Raw genomic sequence first — 21,462 nt, forward strand, 5'->3', positions numbered from 1 at the left:
TATAAATCGGTCTTTCATTCAGTTCGTTTGCCCAATTCAGGTAAACCTGACCAGCCAAACCATTACTTAAAGGATATCTGATGTTTGGTTTATGCCGAGAATTCGAGTAACTCGCCTGCTTAGAAATAAGTCCTGAATGAGTTTTCGTAAAATTGAACCCTACAATGCCTTGACTAAACCGGAAAGTAAAATCAAGTTCAGAAGAACAGGCGAAAATTCGGTTTTGCAAGGGAAACTTTTACCGGTACGAGGGAGAGCTTTCTGATGAGAGAGAAATTAGTCCGATATGCAGGGTTTCCTTAAACTGTATGAATAGACAGGAAATAAGAAAATGAAAGAGGGAAAATCGAAAAAGATTGTGATAACAGGGAAATTAGTCAGATCAATCTCTCAAATAAATTTAAAATGGTTCCAGAATTAAAAGGGAGCTAGAGGAAGTGAGCTCATGCAAGATGAGCGTTCGAACAATACAGCGTCGCCTGAATCAGTTTAAACTTTTTGCTCGAAATTTTGCCAAAAAACCGCCTCCGTCTTGAAACACAGGCGAATCACCTTGCCGAAAGACAAGTGAAACAGGAGCGGAGACGACTGGAAAACAGTCATTTTTTCCGATCTCAAACTATAATTTCAAATATTTTCTTCGTTAAATAAAAATAATGAAAAGGTTCGATGGATTTGCAGGATAGGGAGGGACGGGTTTTTTTTTCAACTTTTAATAGCGCGAAGGATGTGAAGGAGAAATAACTCGAAAAGTCCATACTGTACATCACTAATCTTCTATTTTCCTCTGCAATTAATCAATCTGGAGTAAATCTTTTCTTGGGAACAAATTTTTATTTAAATTCTATTTTTGGGTCAAATACTCAAGCGAAAATTTAAGAGGAAACCATTCTCAAACATTGGAGTAGCCTCTGATGATATTCCGAGCATGCACACATTTGTTTCTTTGGGAACGTAATAACGAGCGCGTGCTTAGCGTTTGAAGATGAGAGGAACCACATCCTTTTCATTGGGAATTCACAATTTTTACCTCCAGTTAAAAGTTCTTATAAAGTACATGAAGTAAGGACGTCCCGATCTTTGGTCGATCTTGTAAAACTAGTAAAGGAATGTGCAAGGTCGATTTGTTATCATCGTACACTGCTTATTCTTTATTTTTACCTTAAACCCTATCTTCACTGCCAGTAGCATGCTTTAAGAGAGATGTCCTAATATGTCAGACGCATACTAGATACAAAAGGGCTCTCAACGAGTTTTTCATCTCCCTCCTTCCCTTTTGATAACGCCAAAATATTTTCAAATACTATTCTACTACTAACATTTCGAGCGAGAAAGCCGTTGATATAAGCTGGACCGAAGTGAAGTAAGATGATGGGATCCTTCTATCCTCCTATCTCCCTTGCGACAATGTACATTTGTACTCTTAAAGACCAAGTGATGGCAGACATAAATTCGGTGTCGAGCTGCTTCTGACTTTTACCATAAGGCGCGTGTCCCTGACCTGTCAGCCAATTTCTGACAGACTCCTAGTCACAAGATTTCGGTTCAGGTTAAGGAGAATCACACTTGTAAAGTGCAATGCATCAACACTGACTTCCGATTTAGTGCAGAAGGATGCTCTGTACGAGCCACTACACGTAGCTTAAGAGAGGCTCCTTAAAGGTAGCATTAAGAATCTTATGGGTCACTTGAATGCCACGGTGGGTTCTGACATATGATGGGAGTACAGGTTTGAGGATTTCTACAGCTCCTCTCATCATTGGTGGCACAATACTCCAGCACGGAACTTCCCATAAGGTCAGTCGGAGTTCAATAGGCGCGGATGTCGGGCTCGAAAGGGATTACCATCGGATAGTCGCTCCGTTCACTTTCAAGTTGCGCGCTATCGCTCGACAGCGGGAGGGCTATCTTGCTAATCAGACGGTAGATACAGGTAACCCGCCTGGAAATATCGATGAACATTAGGCTGCCATCAAAAACGCCTTATTTTACGTGCAATACAGGTTGTTGGTCGCGCCCCGAGGAAGTGTCCCAAAATCGGACTAACTCCGGAATCGTGGAAGTGGATCGATGAACGGAAGGGGTTCTAGGCAGTATCGACTGCTAAGACCGATTCCGGCAGCAACACCCTCGCTCTCGATCCTCCTGCATTGACCGCATCAACATTACACCGATCACTTTGGAACAGTGCGCGAAGTTTAGATCTTTCCATACGTTGGATACGCACTCCAGAGAAACTAATAGCTGTTGTCAAAGCGATATATGATGGCACAAAATATCATGTGCTATATCTAGATAAAATCCCAGAGAAGTTTGAATTTCAAAGCGGAGTCCGTCAGGTTCCGTCTTGTCACCAATATTATTTATTTTTGGTGTCGGTAACGTTCTGCATGCTGCCTTGTCCGGAGGACGTAGGGAAATTCCATGGACTATGACATCTTTCTTCAAACACCTTAGTTACGCTAATGACGCATGTTTGCTCACTCACCGTTCGCTCCCACAGGTCATGGACTTTGGCCAGGAGGCTCTGAGTTTGGGAAGAGAGGCAAGTAGAGTTCAACTGAAGATAAACACAAACAAAGCCAAGGTTATCAGTTCGACGGGTTGTCGTACTCTCACTATCTGTGTTAGTGGGAGGAGCATCGAAGGCGATGATCAATTTATATAACTAGGAAGCGTGGTTTCGGCCAACTATCGCACCGAACTGGATGTTATGCCCTGTCTAAAACACCAAGATCAACTTATGCTAATGTTCCTTCTGTGTTGCTATATGTATACGAGAAGCACATGGAAGGTAACCAACATTGTCTCTGGAAGGCTCCAAGCCTGCATTGAACCGAAGGACTTAGTCGGCGTCCTCTCTCGTGCGCAATGTGATGGGAAGACGGAAGTAATAGTGCACAGGTCACACAATAAGAAGGGGCGACAATGACGCAGCACAGTAGGGGAGAAGCGTGGGTGTCTTATGAAGTCGTGGGGGGAGCTGAAGAGCATTCGAGGTAACCACGAACATGGCGGTGTGATTGACGTACTATACTCCCACTAAGTGGTAAATGGCATCCATATAAGCTCAGGGTGGTAGAAATTCGCACCGATGGTGTGGTTCCCTTTTTATAACAAAGAGCGAATAGTAACGATTTCAGAATAAAGGAGGATACTGCCGTGCGGGTGTATTGTGTTAGGTTTTTTTCTTTTTCAATTCCATCGATCCCTGCAGTTGGCCAGAAATGACCAAGAGGGGAGAACTATCCCAAAACGCTAAATAAGTTGGTTAAATTGGCCGTGACGGCCCGGCCGCCAATATTGAAGCTCCACCGGAGTGTCCTGTCGACATGCGCTTGCTTGCCTCTGTCCTAGCCAGGCTCAGGAATGTGAGGACGGGGGTGCTTGGAACACTTCGATCCTTGCTCGAGGGTTGAATGATAGTCTACAGGCAAATCACATTTTTTTTTGTTACAAATGGCGCCCAGCGTGGGGTCTTTCCTAGGTTCAAGGTCCAACATTCGTTTGGTTTTGATAAGCGAATCAATAGAATATAGCCTATTTTAACTCCCAACTTCATCTTAGTGTGTTGGATAGAAAAACAATAGTCTTTCAATTTTGTTACTGGCTAGACTCCACGTGCATTAGACTTTACCTTTCAAGTTTTAGGTTACAGGCCTTTTCCCCAAAAGCAAGTTTCCCATCCCACCCGGAATACGGAGGTAGTTGACCAATTCTGTGCCGTTCGTGGTCAATTTTTCAGCCTCGCTTCGTTCTCGCATTTCAACCGAAGGAATCTGAATTCTGGAGACTGAATACTCTGCGGTGAGGAACAGCTCTCACTAGGTCATTAGAGGCTATGGACGAAATTCCAAATAAAGTACTCAAATTGTCCACCAAGACCAGGCCTGAGTGGTTTTTAAACAGATTTCCATCAGTCATGGCCTAATAAAAGAAGCGGAAGTTTGTCTTCTTACCGAAACCCCGAAAAGCGAACGGCTTTCCTTTTTCATATCGTCCTACTTGACTACATAGAGGGGTAGTTAGAAGAGGTGGTATACAAGAGGTTGCTCCTGTTTATCGGCATTGCGGACTGTTCTATGGTCGATATGACAGTAACGATCATGGATCTAGATCAAGATACGATGGCCGTTGGCAACCGCTTTGAACTATTCAGCTAACAGGGATTGGGTTAAGGGTACGTTAGCTAATTTTAGTGTCCTATCTACTTAGTCCGGTTCATAGGAGGTTATCTCTTGACAACGGGTTGCCAGATTACGTGCTTGTCAGAGTTTCGTATTGGGACTCCTTTTGTGTGAGCAACGTTGATTGGCTTTGCAGATGATCTGCGGTAGTTTCTGGCTACGAAACAACCAAAGGACGTTAGACAAGTCTCCCGACTGTTCCGAGAACCTGGACCACATTATGTTCCATTGTCGGAGGTTCCTGAAGGAAAGCACAGAACGCGCATCGACCAAGTGACCTAAACTTCCTGGTGTATACCAGACGCCTTCTGATTTCTCCTTCTTCAGGCATTACCATGTGACAATGCCTTCTACTTATATCTTATATTTTGCAGTATCTCTGCCGAAATTTTATCTTAGCCTTTTCTGGATTGCGTTTGCATATTTGCTCTACGTTTCCTCACCAGGAGTGTCTTAATATATGCTTGCACGTGAATAATTTCTGATGACATAAAAAGATCCAGGATGCATCTCAGTATGGTATCAACACGTGAAAAAAGCGTTGGGTATTTTAGTAATCTGCAATTTCTCCAGCTAGCTTGCCCTTCTCGACTTGTTTATATAATCCAGTTTGCCTTCTAATGTTCCATCCTCACTCCTTGTGACACAATTCCTTGGCGCATTCATTCCAACAACACACATCAGTGCTAATGACAAAATTCGAAACTAGTCCAACGTAAGAAGCATTCCTTTGCGAAAATAGTACGTTCTGCCTTACTCCCTCGCCATCCCCTTTACATTCAGCACTGAAGCGAAAATCCAATCTTATTCTCAACATACATTTCCCATCTTGACTGAAATGATTGACTTTCACCGGAGCGCTTTCAGCAAGGCGAAGAAGTGTAACGTGTGCATTGTTCCACATTTTAAGTTCATGCATAAGAGCACAAGCACTTTCTTTTGCTTTCTCCTCAAGTTACAGTTACTTCCATAGGGGATTTAATCCTGCCTGGATGAAAATAATAACGTTTCGACACTAACAAAACAAAAGATATTTGGAGCATAAGATTAATCTTCTTTTGAGCTTAAGATATATCGCAATGGACTTTCTTTTCACGTACATAGTATAGTAGGTTGCAGAGGACGGTGTTCGGGTTGAATGTAGGTGAAAGGAGCGAAGTAGGTGAAAGTGACGCAACTTTGGATTGCCGCGTTGTTGTTTCCGCAGGAGTGTTGTGCATGGAAGCCTTTAAGCAGCCTCTTTGGAATGAATCCTTTGAGAGCTTCCTTCACGTGATTGAAATAAAACTGAAAATGAGAGTGAGACTTTCATCGAGCTGTTTCCAGGGCGTAGAAGGGACATTTTTAGGTCATAACTTACGCCGACTATCCAAATCAAATATTCATATGCAAATATTACAAAAATTTGTTGAACTATGTCCCTTTTGCAAACGTTCTAATGGATGTTCCAGATAAATCCTTCCAACAGCCCTTATCGCTTGGTTTTTTTATGAGAGGCCAGTGTCGAGGTCTCGGGTGTGCTGTAACTCTCTCATTTCCTCTAACCGAGTAACAATTTACTACGAAAAATAGCTACTGCAATAGCAGGGCATCGTCATCCCCTTCTCATACATCCAACACTGACGAATTGCCTCTTCACACTGGAGTCGTAATTCATATGCAAAATTAAAATGCTCACACAACGGAAAGCTTTTCATTTATTCATTAAAACAGATCCTACCTCGTGAAGGATGAGATAACAGGACAAATAGCATGTACTTGACTTTCTCCAAATGCTAGGACTCTTCGTTCGTTTGCACAATACCAGGTGAGAAGAACACCAGGAGCGAAATGCCCTTAAACAGGCTCCATCTCTCCACTTTTTTATATGCAAGTGCTACATCTTGTCCTTCAGAGGAAGCTCATGAAAGATGCTGAGATATTACTACAAATGTACAAACACTTGTTCACATCTTGAGTGAAGCAGTCTGTTATTCGGAGTCCTGGCCGCAACGATTACGCTGACGTAGCTATTATAAACTAAGGCATAAATAATTGCATGGATCTCTTAGTGCTGCAAGATGAGTTCTATTCATCAGATTGTGGTCCTTGAAAGAGTTGAATGTAGGGTACGTGTAGGTAGATTATATCGTTCAAGGATAAGTGCTTTTCATGGTGTGGAAAAGGGAGAAGAAAGTGTACTTTGAACTTTATTTCATTCAGGAATGAGGAGGAGGTTGCAAATATCATATTGAAAGTGATGTGAATAGATATGACTTTGAAAATTGAATGAACTATTTGCTCTGAAACTAAATTAGTTTTCCAGGATCGCAAGAGATGTTAAAGTTGATTTTCCGGCAGAACAATTAGCAAATTTTCCAGGTAATATTCTGTTTCATCAGAATTCATACTAGCGCAGCGCTACCAATTTCCCGTCCCATTTTTTTGTCGGTTTGTAACGTTCAATTTGGATGATCAGGGCTTAGAACTGGATTAGGGCAGAAAAGAATAATCCAGTGAACTCAGTTGTGTTTATGCTTTCCCAGATGATGGTAGGCGGGTAGGAGCCCAATTTGTGATGCGGTGTTTTTTTTTCATGACACAAATTCAGAATGCTATGACCGCTGTGATAAGAGAAAGGGAGCAGGGTCCAGGCGACTTAGATCTTCAGAGCCAGCTTGTAGTATTCACGAAGGAAACCAGCTCTGCCACCCCGCAGCTAGAGCTCTCTCGGAGGTCTTTACCAACTATCCGCAGTCGGGCTCTAGATACAGCTCGGCAATGGCAAAACTGCCTGAACGTTTGACCCTGTTCTCCCAGATGACACTCATACGTTATCGGTGTCAGTCGGCACTCGCCTTTTCTACAAAAGAACTCCGCGCGTCAAATATGTGACATCTAGATTCGAAAAAGGATGGACTTATAAAACCCAAAAATAACCAAAACTTTAATATTAGGTGGAAGACGACCTCTTGCCTCTTGCAGCAGGCGAAAACGAGAATTAGTATCCTCCGTAGCTTTAGATGGCCTGACGGACGATTTTGGTGTCGCTACCCTTCCTCGGGATTTTTTGTCCTAAACATATTTCTTGACTGAATAATTAACCTATCGTCAGATATTTTCCTCCATAGAGTAGCCAACTATCTTTACAATTCTTCTTGCTTCTTGATATGCCCGGGGTCATACTCAATTCACCTCGAACCGCATTTACAATGCAGATTTCAAATCAAAGTTGCCTATGGGCCAATAATGCCGCCAATACAAGTCAGGATCCTTAGAATTAAATAGCACAGGAGCGCACGAGCACAGTAGTCCTGATGTTTCTATGGAGCACTAGAGCGAACTAAGCGGACACAGGAATCACGAAATTCTGGTAATGGCAACCTAGCGCTGAAGAGGTGAGCTAACGTTGAAAATAGGTTGGCCGAGATGGCCATAAAGCATCTCCTGGGCACCAAGGGGGAACAAAAGGAATGTATTCCCTACTCTGATCCTCCTGGTAACTCATACCTGCCTGTCCAAGATCCACATGGATAAGGACAAGCTTGTTCAATCATTAATAATAATACTAATAATCGTTAGCGCAACAATCCATTTTGGATCAGGGCCTTGAAGTGTGTTAGAGCACTTCATTCAAGACCGTAATGGTACACTACAGGATAGCCTGTAGGAGGCAATGTGGTCAGCATTGCGCTCGCCCGAGATTATTACCCTGATTTGACACAACTGAGTCGACTGGTATCCGACGTCAAATCACGATGCAAATTCCACTGCCACCAGTGAGATTTGAACCGCGACCTTCCGTATGACAGCCTAGTGCTCTAACCACTGAGCTATTCGGACACTCAATCATTGCCTCTCCAAAATCCTAGGATTAACGTGGACCAATGGGCGATGATCAAGAAGGAGGAAGCCCAGGTGCCAGCCAGCTTCTTGTACTTCGTACCTGGAGGTTTTGGGAAGGGCGGCCTGCGAGGTGTGGTTCTAGAAATGCGAAGGTAAAACTTGGCAATGACCTGAAACCCGGTGCCGTCAACATTACTGTTGGAGGAGGTATCGATGGGGGCTGATGATCCCCCTACCAAAGGATCATATCATATCATCATCCGGTCACCATATTAAGAGTAATGCAGATGAATCTGCAGCACTTGAAGTGCCCCTCACCTAATCTATTGCCCCTTCTCAAGCAGAATACTAGGACGTCACCTTAATGTAGGGACGGTTGAACGAAGGAGGCCGAACCATTAAAGGCTTCCAAAAAAATATTTCAATTTACTCTACAGCACAAAGAACTCCGATCGGAACAGACATAAGGTATGTTCCCTCCCCAACCCGTAGGCCTTTTTGTGTCCCGACCTTAGTTCCAGCGACCTAGCCGTGGTCAAACTGGGGCAGGTGAGAACGAAACACAGAAATACCTCTTTGGCTTACAGGGCTCACGATCGGTTAGCTCTACTAGAAGAAATACAACATTAGATGCCCATCATCGTAACGAGGAAGGCTATCCTTTTGATAAGCTTCGACGCCTATGCGAGGTATACGGCAGGTTATGTCAGCTTGGAAATAAACGGAAGAAGTGAGCCACTCTCTCTGACTTTATTATTAATGAAAATCTATCGATTTGTAAGATGAGCAACACCAGCCTCCCATTTCCCCAGCTCGGAGAACTGTTACTAACCATTAATGGGACTTTTATGCTAGAAACTGGAAAGTTTCTGACCAAAGATTCTTTTCAGATCGCAGTTAGTTTGTGAAAAGTTTACGGCAGTACTGACTAACAGTGAAGGTAGCGTAGACATTTTTGTCGGCCGGAAAAATCAAATCGAATGGTTTGTCTGCGGTCTGATAGAGCAGGCTACATTGAAAAGGTGCTTCAAGTCCCTCATATTTGGACATTTCTTGAGAGGTAGGGTCAGTTGAACAGATCGATCCGATGAATTTAGAAGATGTAGGGAAAAGGCAATATGGTCGAGGAGTGCAATGAAAACGCCAAATGTATATTCTGCGAAAGAAAGGGGAAATAACAGGCTGGAAGTGGTAAATGCCCATTGAGTGTAATGAAAAGGAGAAATTTATTCAAATAAACCTCAATCATTGAAGGGTTCCTCAGAATTCGCTTGAGCAGACCAATCTGAAATGAAAATTACCTTCATAAGTGAATCGTACAGAGACTACCTATAACGATCACCAGGCGATTATGTTCAAACGGTAAGGAAGGAGCATACCCAAAGCCGAGAAGGACATCAGTCTGGTCTAAAAAAGCATTGGATGAGCAAACCTGCATTGAAAGTTAGCTAAACTAACCTACTAAGGCTCTTGTCACCAAGGAAAAAGTTATTCATTTGACACAATGCATCGCTATGGCAGGTAACGCTTCCGTGCCAAGGAGGCGCACATTCCTCAGTAGAAGACCTAACTACTAGTGGAACAGTCCAGTGGTAAGCCTGCCTCAAGCGAACGACTCAGAGGGTTGTAGGTAGTCTCCATGAAGTGCAAAAAGAGCATGTGTGTAAGGGAGCCCACAAAAATTTCAAGCTTGCCATCCAGCGTTGCAAGAAGGAATATTTCAAGGACTTCTGCTCGGAGGGGGACGTAAACCCATGAGAGGGCGCCTATAGAATTATTGTGGGACAACTCGGAGCCCGATCACCTCCACAGATTACGTGCCCTACCCTTTTATTGAAAATCATTCTGGGGTTATCTCCTCAGGAAGAGAGGGGCACTGATAACTTTGAATGTGGCGGGAAATATTCAATTACCCGCAGATGACATCTTGGAGTTGGCAGTGGTAGCTAAAGGTGGCAAACCTCCAACTAGCCATCCTCCCCCTATATACCCACATAGCTTCTAGACATTGTCGGTAAAATGTTAGAGCGAGTAATCTATAATAGATTTCTTTCGGTTTTTAGACCAGCAGTATGGGTGCCTTTACACGGGCCAGAACCCTTCTGTGGAACTGGAAACGGTTTCATGGCTATGGATCTTAGAAACGAAGAGAAACGGTTGTGGGAACTATATTGCGCGGGCCTACCCGGGATGGAGCAGTCCAGGGTGCTTATTGGGGGATACGAACCTATGCGTACAAAGGATTGCTTAAACCTCACCAAAAAGAACCTCCGAATCATAGTGGGAATTTTCACTGGTCACTGTCGGCTGAACTATCACCTAGGGAAGCTAGAGATATCTACGGACACTGCCTGCAGGTTTTGTGAGGAGGAGGACGAAACCTCTATGCATGTCCTGGGACAGTTTCCGGCACTTGTGCAAAGTAGGTCGATACATCTGGGAGAACACTTAATACCAGATGCAAAGCTGAAACATCTATGATAGAAGTGGGGAACATACTAAAGTTCCTAACGGTTACAGGCCTGCTTGAGATACTATGATCAACAGGTACACTATAACCAGAAAAAGGGGCACAATAGTTCTTCAAGGACGTGGTGCGACTTTCCCTTAACAGAATAATAATAATGGGTGCCGTAAAACCAAATCAGCCAGTGATGTCATCAAATTAGTTACTGGCTTGGGCGAAAAAGAAATTCACTGAAAGGGTAATACTAGTGAATAATAGTGGTGACTCAGGATGCGAAGAATTTGTCGAACTCGGCCAATCGAAGCCATATGTGGAAGTCCCTGGTAGCGATTGGTGTTCACTACTATTGTCGATAGCTACCTGCAAAAACAAACACTCTGGAATGACACCGATGATGAACCCAAGGAGTACATTGTCTCGTGAGTGCCCTTTAGGGCTCCGTACTGTATCATGTGCAATGATGCCCTTGATCTTCCGATTCCGGAGGAGGCTCCGGTGGTGGGTTACGCCGAAGACTTAGCAGTAGCTGTGGTTGCGAAGCGAAGATGCTGAGTTGCACGCATGTGATGCAATCAGCGCCGCTACCACCTAATTAGCGAGTGTTGGGCTGGCACTTGCGGAGGAAAAGACGAAAGCGATCCTTATCACCAAATCCAAGCTGACCATCAAATATGTAGAGGTGATGATAGATGCAAAGCTCAATTTTAAACAGCACATAGAGTATACTTGGGAACAGGCATCCACCATTAGTATAACCCTAGCAAGAATGATGCCGAATGTAGAAAGGCTAGAAACTTGCATATTTTATGTAACGCACATGAACTGTGTTCAGTCTAGAGAAAAGCAGCTCTAAAGATGTTTTCTGCATTCAGGAGGGTCAAAGACGATGCGGCGTCTATCATCTTAGGAACGCTGACATTGCCATCTTAGCGGACAAGATGGAAGACGTATATAGTGTGAAAGCCAAAAGGGAAAGGTCTATAACTAAATGACTATATTAACGGGATCATTCAAAAGGGATCGCAGTTGATCCCCGCCGTTGGGGAGGGGTTAGAAAGAGAGCATGAGGAGATCAGATTAATTGGAGTTGTTTGCGATGGGATTTCGGAGGACCCAAATCACATACTCTTCCAATGTCCAAACTTCCTTGAGGAAAGGAGAAACTTAGAGTCATGGTCTTGAGACATCAAAATGGCGCGCCAGTTGGGCTCCTGGGTGTGGTCAATGATATCCAGTTGCTCACCTAATTGCCAAGGAGCGGACAATGCAGAATACAGGAGGTACTAATCTAGTTCGCCTGGACGAGCATTAGCGTGAGTAGACCGCCAGTTATTTTGGAATTACAGTAAGATTATCATTAACTTTTTGGGACTAAATACTTATCTATATTGGACTGAAGAAAAGTAGATTTTTCTAAATTTTTCTAGCCAATATTGAACAATTTAAAGTCAGAACCATTGTTTAATAAGCAGTTCCAGTAAATATATTGCTTCAAGTCTATTATTAAAATATATCCCTTTGTTGAAGTGAATTTCCCTCCAGCCCTTGCAAATGAATATTCCTAAGGCTATTCAGAAATAAGGGCGAGAGATAAAAATTATCATGGTTGCATGGAGAATACGCCATGAGGGCTAATGGAATCAGTTACAGCCTGGAATGAAGCTAATTATTCATATTGCGGCTCTTAAATACGTCACGTTTCCAATTGGCGACGCGATTATTAGTTACGCTCGAGGGTAGGGATTCAGTGGTAATATAATATTCGCCAGCTGAAAGGAGCCTCTTCCTATAGTCAGGGTGGGTCTATGGAAAGTATGTGCTGGAAAAAAATGTATTCAACTTTTCCATAGCTTGAGGGTTTTTATGTCGAAGGGCTATCTCTAAAATGATGCAATCATTGCAGCATCATATCAAATTAAGTGGAAGACAGAAGGAATTTCCATCTCAAATATTCCTTTCAAGTAGGTGGATTGTTCGAGAAACTTGAACTCACCCTCCTTTGAAAGATTCCTAATAGATGGGAGAATATATTTGAACGCATACTACACTTTATCGTTCAGTACCTTCAGTATCCATAGAGCAGATGCTTTCCGAGTATTTTGACAAATTTGCCCCAGGCAATTAAATACAGTCAACCTAACTCTGCCTGGTGCCTTTTATATCGAGGAGCAATATAGCGACAACATCCACTAGGATCCATTTAGCGCTGAAACAACAGGAACAGGGAGGCAATGGCAGGATTAACAACACGCTTTGTACTGTGACTTATGGATCCCGCTGCCTCTCATTTCCTCGCTAGTGTTACATCTTTGTTGTTCCAGATGCGGCTACCCCGATCCGCCCCCTAGCTCCATTCCACAATCTGATACACTATTTATTATAAACAAGAGATGGCTTTAGCTGGAAGATATATTGCACGTTAAGCGGAGGGTAGTAATTTAAGTGGGACATTTGGACAGAGAGAGATATATAGGCATGTACACGCAGAGAAATTTCTGGGATGCATCCTGCAGGCAATTGTTGAGCTTCCCTTAATTGCAATACATCCTGGTGATCTAGAAATGCATCACATCAACATCATGTGCTGCTTCGGATGTAGAGGATTTGTAGCACAAGAGAATCCAGATTCAATGAAGGGCTGCTGCTACGTGCGCCGGTAATAGAGCCTTTGAGACCTGAAGACGGAATTGTGTCAAGGGTAGCGGATATAAAGTGGCAATTGATGGGACTAATTAGAAATGACATCCGCAAATGCAGGATCCGGTTCGTGGATACATTTGCAATGAATGCGACCTTTTCAAGGAGAGAATTATCTAGTCGTATTGTTAATAAGGAAACTAATAAACCGAGTTAACTATTTCTATAGAAAGAGGGGTATATCGCCTTTAGTAGCTGTAGGAATGCTCTCTTACGTTAAAATAGAAATTGTTGGGGTTGAACGATGAAAGGTAGAAGAAACTAAGAATTGCTGTTTGTGTTAATGTTTGCCCGGAACAAGGATAGGAGATCTCGATTGAAACAGACCGGATATTGTCTAAAGGCATAACAAAGTAGACCTTTTATGCATCTACCTTTGATCTCTGACATTGGACACCATTTCATCGAGTCCTTGAGATTTAAACGGTCTTGTTCACTGGGCACCAAACGGTTAAGTAGTAAGTAAGTTTTCATTTACATATATTCAAGGCTTTTTGAGAAAATTTAACAGACCTCGTGCTCATTGAGGCACTCTAAAACAACATATCCTCAACCAAGAAGTGGATGGTGCATGCTTTCATTCCGATATTTGATGTTTCCTTTTGTTGATGTGCAAACAGAAAAATAATTGTAATCTCAAATTAAATTTCTGAACATCTTACAGTACTCGAAGAAAGTTAATTATAGTATATAACCCTATTTGGAAACTTTTCCTGTAGGCCACCTTCCCCAAAAATATAAAACATGATATGGGGTACGATACTGGAAAATTTATTGGGAATCGTATTATTATTAACGAAGTTATAGTAGGTCGAAATGGGACTTTTGCCTAAATTTACTGTATCCTGAGATGCAGCAGTACCTAGTTCTGCATTACAGTGAATACGCTGACATATTTAATTCTTATATATCATGTGCTGCGTACAAATCGAGCTGTGATAGATCCAAATGTCCTTACATGAAAAATCCACAAAATCTCCCGTCTCTGTCCAAGTGCAAAAATCCTAAAAAGACAGGTCCGCTACAGCTTAGCCGTGCGTTCCTTTAGCAGATCGTTCTGAATTTTTACAATTGCGCAGGAAACCGTAAGCCAATTCTCCGTTGGCATCAGCATCTCCGCAACTATACTTTCCGGGCTAATGCTTTGTTCAGGTTCCTGTTCTCCAACGCGAAACACATACCTTCGGTATGCCACCACAGCTCAAGCCTCATCCTAGTCTTGGGATTGAGGCTATGCGTGCAGCGACCCTTCGAGGACTCTTTCTATTTGCTTTGCCGGAAATCATACAACTATGACTTTGCGACACTCTTGCGTTCTGCGTGCCCTTCCATATACCTATTATGCCACAGCAGACTCGTTTTCCTCGCTAGAATGTAGATTGCCTAATTTGATGAGATTCTTAAAGCGACGCAAACCCTCATAGCCATCAATCGGTAAACCGAATCCACCTATTTCTTCCTCTAAGAGTTTGCAAGCGCTTCCACTCACACAGATGACGTATAAAGCAGAATCAATCGCACCACCCCGACTAGAGGCTCGTCGGCAATGTTTTTGCAAATGCCGGGGTGGCACTAGCTACCTTTGGGCATTCATACTTTAGATGCCTCCAAAGCTCAATTTGGCATTATTCATCAACCCCAGGGCTAGTCCGCTTCAAAACAATCCTTTTCCCATCGACTTCCACTGTGCTTTCTGAGTTTCATTACTAAGACCGCTTCCGTTTTCTTATCCATTAGGGTCAGCCCACGTCTTTCTTGCCAGGACTTTCTCACTATCTTCGCCGTATACAAGTCTGGGTGCTTTGCTTTAACAACCATAATGAGGTCGTTAGCAATTGTGTGTGCTCTTGGAGGGGTAATTATTAACCAGACGCGCCGAAGATCCAGGAATACCTACGTTAGAGAATGCGCCTGTAAATCGGTGTCAGTTGGTGAAGTTGAATGTAGCATCAAAATTCAATTTGTCTTCCGCTATTTTGCCACCGTGCTTACTGAACTCACCGTAGAGCGAGCGTGCCGAAGCTCAAATTGGCACTTCGACCGGACCATTGCGCTTTCGATTTTCATATTGAATGAAACAGGTAGATCGGGTGCTATTATGCAGGATCTCCGGGTGGTTTATTGAGTTTGGGAAGCAAAAGTAACTTTTGTTTATTCCACGGTTAACAAAAAATACTCCCTTTCTTAGGCAAGACTCCAAAACTTGGCAAAAAAGTCATGCCTAGTCTCCACTACCAGCTCCAAAGTTCTATGTGATATTCTATCCAAGACTGGACCCATATTGTCATCGATCGGTAACTGGAGTGCGTGATGCGTACTTGTTGACCTGACCTTCCAATTACCACCCTCTAAACTTCACCCCAAGGGTATATTTTGGCATCCTCACACAACTGATTGAAGCAGTTCATTTTGATTTTGAAAATCGCCTCTCTTAAGACGTCTCACCGTCTCACAGCTATCTGTGTTCCTCCAGTCAACCGTGACTATCGAGGTGTTCCCAAATCTCTGCTAAAGCCTCCTTGCTCGGAAACGTGCGACTCGCGAAGCTGCAATTTTGTCGCTCCACTAGTAGTTGGGTTGCTAATTTGGGATCAGTCTCATTATGAGCATTGAAGCGCTGTGTGCTTCCATTACCCATTGGATGGTCTAGATAACTTTGTCTATGGCCGCACCAGTCACGGATATGTCAGGGTTGAGCCACGCAAAAAACATTCCGCCGCCCCCTCAAGCAAAGTAACATGCACTCTGCGAAGTTTACGCATTAAAATTCCCTGCAGTGAACGCGTACGCCACCAGAGTGCTCACTAATTAGTATCAACATCGTCTGCTATTTGCGCTGAGAGCTCTTCTCTATTCCGGGCACCTGTTGCAGTCTGCAATGTGCCGATAATTGACTCCTTTTTTTGTCAAGTCACAAGTCAGAAGTCACTGTTCTTCTACAGTCCTTACTTATGTGGCCGTCCGCTCCACATCTTCTCCATTGCTTTGCTTTGTCATCCACAATGGTACATGCCTTCGTGAGTCAAAGCATCTAAGGCACCGTTTTACTACCCCCTGCTCTCTAAGACGTCACATCTCCCAGCCTATTGTTACTCTCCCTTGTGTCAACAGTTTGAGTACCTATTTCAGTTGGTAGGCTGGTGATGGCGCGTTGTATGTCTTCCGAATCGCTTTTACTACTAACTCTTGAAATCGCTAAAGTCGATTTCCTTTTCCAACTCCTCGCGAACTCCTTTTTTCATGTTGACATTGTCTATATTAGATTCTGTTTAGTCAGCAGACCTTGTAGCCTCTTCGATCACGCTGCTCCCAGAGTAGACGTTAGGCAGCGTTTCTCGGCGAAACTGCACAATTTTACCATATCCTCACAGACTACAGAAATCTCTTGCATGCTGGCCCTTATATCGACTCCTTGTCCTAAGGACTTTCTAGTTTGGCACAAGAATATATACTCTATTGTGCGCGGTTACATTTTTGGATCTTGTGAGCTCTAATATAAAGTATTCTTTCAGGGACCGTGTAATCCCACTAACATTACCTCCCAAATCAGCGGATTCTGGGTTTGCTTTGATTTCTGTGAGAATATCACCATATGAACCTTTCAATAGTTTCGGTCGTCTCCCAATTTCTCCCTTTCCAAAGTGCCACCATTTCCTGGCTTCCACATCCTCCTTCTGGGCTCCTGGACGAGAATGCCAGTAGCTTCAACCATCCTTCTCATCTACTTCACTTTCACGTAGCTGCTGCTCCGGTTTCTCCTTTGCCATGTTTTGAATGAGAGTCACTTGTTTTGCTTGGATTGCTTCTTCACCTGGAGCCTTCACTGTTCTTTCATCGTAAGTTTTGCCTTACGCTAACCTCATGCCTCTATCACATTCTGGTGAATATCGCAGCGTTTTTTCATAAATTTGCAGTACTTACGTGGCTCATGAAGTTAGGTTACACGAGGAGCTGTCTTCTTAGCTCTCCACCCCTTCTCAACAATGTCAGTATGGAAGTTAGTGGAAAAGCAAGGGCGGTCTTCCTCCGTAACTCTCGCATATCGCGATGATGACTGTCGGAAAATAGCCTCTTTTCGGGGTGCATAACTTTGTAAGGAATAGTGGCCGCTCTAGGTTTTTACCGCAAGTAGAAATGCGAGACTTTTTTCTTTCTCCTACATGTCCTGTTTACCTTTTGTGTATAATGTCTAGCGGGAGTATTCCATGAGGAAGAACCTTTGACATCAAATCACCCGAGCGATGTTTTAGGTATGATCTGTTTGGAGATGCCTTTATTGCCCTGGATAAAAAGATCATGGCACTATGTGAACTCATAAAGGAACGCAAGAACATTCACCGGAATATAAGGGTCGTGATAAGAGGCGTCCGTTTGGCCTACGGCAAGACCCATGACGAAAGAGGCGGGAAGCCGCCGAATGAAAAAGGAAACCAGGCGACTTAAGTAACGCCTGTTCAAAATACCTAAGGAAAGAAACCGGGGAAGAGGCTACGCGAAAACCTGAATGGCTCAACAGGCCAGCAAACCCCGAAAAAAAGGATTCAACTCACAAAGAGGTGGAGCGGAGGACTATGACTGAAGCTGCCAGCGAAACTGTTGCAGCGGCGACCTCGAGAAAACGGAACGGACCGGCGTATGCAGAAACCAGGTAGAAAGTGAAACCGCGGAAAAAATCCTGTTGAAGAAATCTATTGTAACTTTAAAACCCAGCCAAAAGTAGTTGATGGTCAAACATGCCTGAAAATTTTTAGGATGTACAAACATATATGCTGATTTATTGAATGACGTGAGCAGGTTTCGAAGTTTAAGGAAAGGACATTATCCTTAACTACCCCACACACATATGCGTCTTAATAGTTTGTTGAAATTTCCTTCGAACCAAAGCTTAATAGAATCTCAGCTTCATTAGGCGATATAACCTGACATGGAATTAGTCTACTGAAGGACCAAGGATCGCAAAGGATTCTATATATTCCAATAACAATTTTATTGATTTTTCAATTAACGTATGCTTCCGATTGCTTGTGAGTGTTTCGAGGATTCCTAATCCCCAAAACTATGAAACATCACTTGGTGCTAATTCGACACCAACATGTGCGTCCTCTGCTAGCATGCCGCAAGGTGGTAGCAGCCCTTCCCCATTTTACCGCATCCCCAAACTAAAGCCAAAATGTTTTCATTAACACAATAACCATATCGACAATAGGTTGCCAGCAGAAAAATGGTTTGATAACGTGTCATTCTCTTCCGTAATTGGCTTCCATTACGAGTTGTTTCTGTTGAATTGAAATATGGAAATAGCTCGTGTTGTTTATCGAATCCTTTTTGAAATGGAAGTAAACAACATTTATGGTAGTTTGAATAGCCTCATAGAAAGATATAATAGGGCTGTTATCGTTAGTGTAACACAAAGGCAGGACGAGGATATGGTTTTGATGGTAGTGAAGTGATGTATTGCAATTTGGAAGGGGTGGCTCAAAAAACGTTTCGAGGTCACTTGGTACCACTAAAGAGCTTGGTCAACACATGCGTCCAAAAAAGTGGTCAAAAATTGGCCATACTTCAAATGCAGCCCAACATGTGTGGGAAGTGACCAGCCCAAAACCACAACTATGGTAAGCGAGTGATATATTCTGCGGAGCTGTTTTTGGGGAGGAATACACGTATTTACTTTAAAGGAAGTAACTAACTCCGACACCGCAATAATATTCATAAAATTATACTCTTAAATCGGATAATGGCCATCCTCACAAATTAGGACTAAGGAAGATGTCCATATCTTTTGAATTCGTTTATCCCAAGGCCCCCTAGTATATTCCTTGTATGGAACGGCTCATGGCTACCACATTTGATAGGCTAAACTAGCGAAGCTGAGATATAGTAACGTTCATTATTATAGTGAATAACATACGCTAGGAGCCTGAGAAATAGGAACAGCATGAATAAATTGCCGAGTTTCACTTGTGGCACCAATGGTTTGTGGTAGATCAAGTCGCCACCAAGTCCTTCTGGTTCCTTACACTGTCCTTTCATATTGGTTCCCTACAGTGCTACTTATTTGGTATTCACTGTTCGAAATTTAGAAAAAGATTTAATGCTGAGATGATGTCAGAACTGCATTCCTACCCGCCAAATGGCCTTGAGGGCGATGATTGTAAACCCTCATAGATACTGGTGCGGACCTTTGGCCACTTCTTCTCTTACAGATCCTGTAATTCTGTTCAAATTGTTCCGCCTACTGGCTTAATTTTGTGGTGCATTTATTAGTCAAAGGACGATTTAGATACATCTAGGGTTAACAGTTAACAGGAGGATTGAAAACTCTTCATCCATTCTAGTCTCAAATTGGATGAAAATCTCGCCTGGCCTCAACCATTTGGGTATTTCTAGCCCGACGCAGTTTTCAAACCACGGTAGGAATATCCAAATCGGGCTTTCAGAAAGAGTCATGATATCGCTTTATAATTACTGTGTCAACACTTGATGCAGTTGTCGACCTAGAAATAGTAAGGAGTCCTGAAACGGTACCAGGAATTTTCATTCATGTCAGTTTCAACCATAAGAACATATAGGTTGCCGTTATTTAGAATAAATTTTCTGGCTCTCGTTGAGAGCTTCTGTGAAAATTTCCAGGGGGCAACATTTACAACAACGGACAGAATAGCCTTGAATGTCCTTTCAAATAAACAAGACTTATCTTTTCTTTTCGCTAGTATTATTTATTAGCCTTGTAAATACCGGCATTTCGAGACCATTTGCTCCATTTACCAGAGCTTCAAGTATAAGAAAGGAAAGCTGATGACATGAACGCTATTAGTTTAACGCCGGTATGTAGAAATAGATCCAAGCAGCCCGGACACCGTAAACCTGGGAGGACACCAAGCCGAAGGTAGAAAAAGGCACTGCAAAGGAAGGTGAAGCAGCTTAGGAATAAAGACATGGACGTGGTTGCACTGCTAGGTGCGGTAATGACCAGAGAAACCAGATGCAAGAATGCAGAATCTTTGGTGTAAGGCGGGCATAAACTGGTAACCCCGATGAGACCAACACTAGAGGCACCAGACTTCTTTGTCAGCACACACAACTGTGGTGGGCAACGCTTTATTGTGTTCTGCACCAGGGCCCCGCAGAGATTAGGTCCGGTGTGCCGGGAGGTGATCAAATCAGTGAGAGAGATCTCAACGAAGGCGGTCCCTCTCATAGGAATACGGACACGAAGCGCGAAAGAAGGGGCGTATGCGCGAACTGCACCCTCATTTCTGATTGCTGCCGTGGGAGTTTCCTCAAAAGTTGGCCAAATGTCAGAGGACCAATTCACCATCTTCTAGGAACGCGAAAAATGGGGAGCCTGGAACGAAGCCAAGATTTAACAATTAACTCGTCCATTTAGAGTGCACTAATGGGGTTGTCTTAAAGTGGCTCCAGCCCCTCACATTTTTCTGCCACAAGAACCATAGGTTCGATTTAATAGACTCTGTGGCATTGAATCAGTAAAGGGGGCTAAGATCTTCAACAGTGAAAAATCCGTAAGACCGAGAGCTCGTGGCATGATGTCAAGACGGTTAGAGGAAACCATGCTGCTAGTTACGATCATCGTGCGCTACCAGATTAATGCCGAGAGGAAAAACATCATAATTGTTTTGTTGAGGATACTGGGAGTCCTGAGTCCGCGCCCACTTGATGACGGACCGTACCACTTGGGAAGCAACTTACTTCCTCTCTTGTGGCTGTGTCTACCTCTTGGCAAAAGGTTAAGCTTGCAAAAGGTAACTATTCTAATCCAAAAAACTTCAGACAGGTCAGACGGACACCATTCTCATTGAAAGGTTTGGGGAGACAGGCTGAGTAACGGAAAAAACGGTTAGGTTACACTCACTCAATGAAAACCAATATCCTTACCAGTCTGGTCATGCGGGTCTGCTCTTCATTCTTTGGTTTCAGAGATAGAGGATGCAACTCTGAAGTGTGACTATGCGATGGGGATTTCGCGGATATTGAAGGGGCATTTCAGTGATGCCGCCAGATGATACTTTAATTAAGTGGATCTATGCTACGCTGACGCATAAATTACTGTGTACCGAAGTGGGTGTGATTGCTACCTAACAACAGATGCAACGCAGATGCCGCCCCCAAGGAGGTGTTCTATCGCCATTTTTGTAGAATACATATACGAATGGATATACGGAAGTTTCCACGCCGATTGTTCAAAAACAGAACAGGCAAACTGGGTGATTGGCGAGCGATTGAAGGGCAGGCAATCAACAGTGAAAGCCAGGCTGCATTGAA

The 21,462-nt window shown here is 43.3% G+C and overlaps 1 protein-coding gene across 4 annotated transcripts in view; it reads left to right on the forward strand.

Moving 5' to 3' along the window:
• The window catches only part of LOC119659922 (dipeptidase 1), a 394,749-nt gene that overhangs the window by 275,847 nt on the left and 97,440 nt on the right, over nt 1-21,462 (forward strand). The window lies entirely within an intron of this gene.

This window comes from Hermetia illucens, chromosome 6, assembly GCF_905115235.1.
Source record: "Hermetia illucens chromosome 6, iHerIll2.2.curated.20191125, whole genome shotgun sequence".
Taxonomy (NCBI): Eukaryota; Metazoa; Arthropoda; class Insecta; order Diptera; family Stratiomyidae; genus Hermetia; species Hermetia illucens.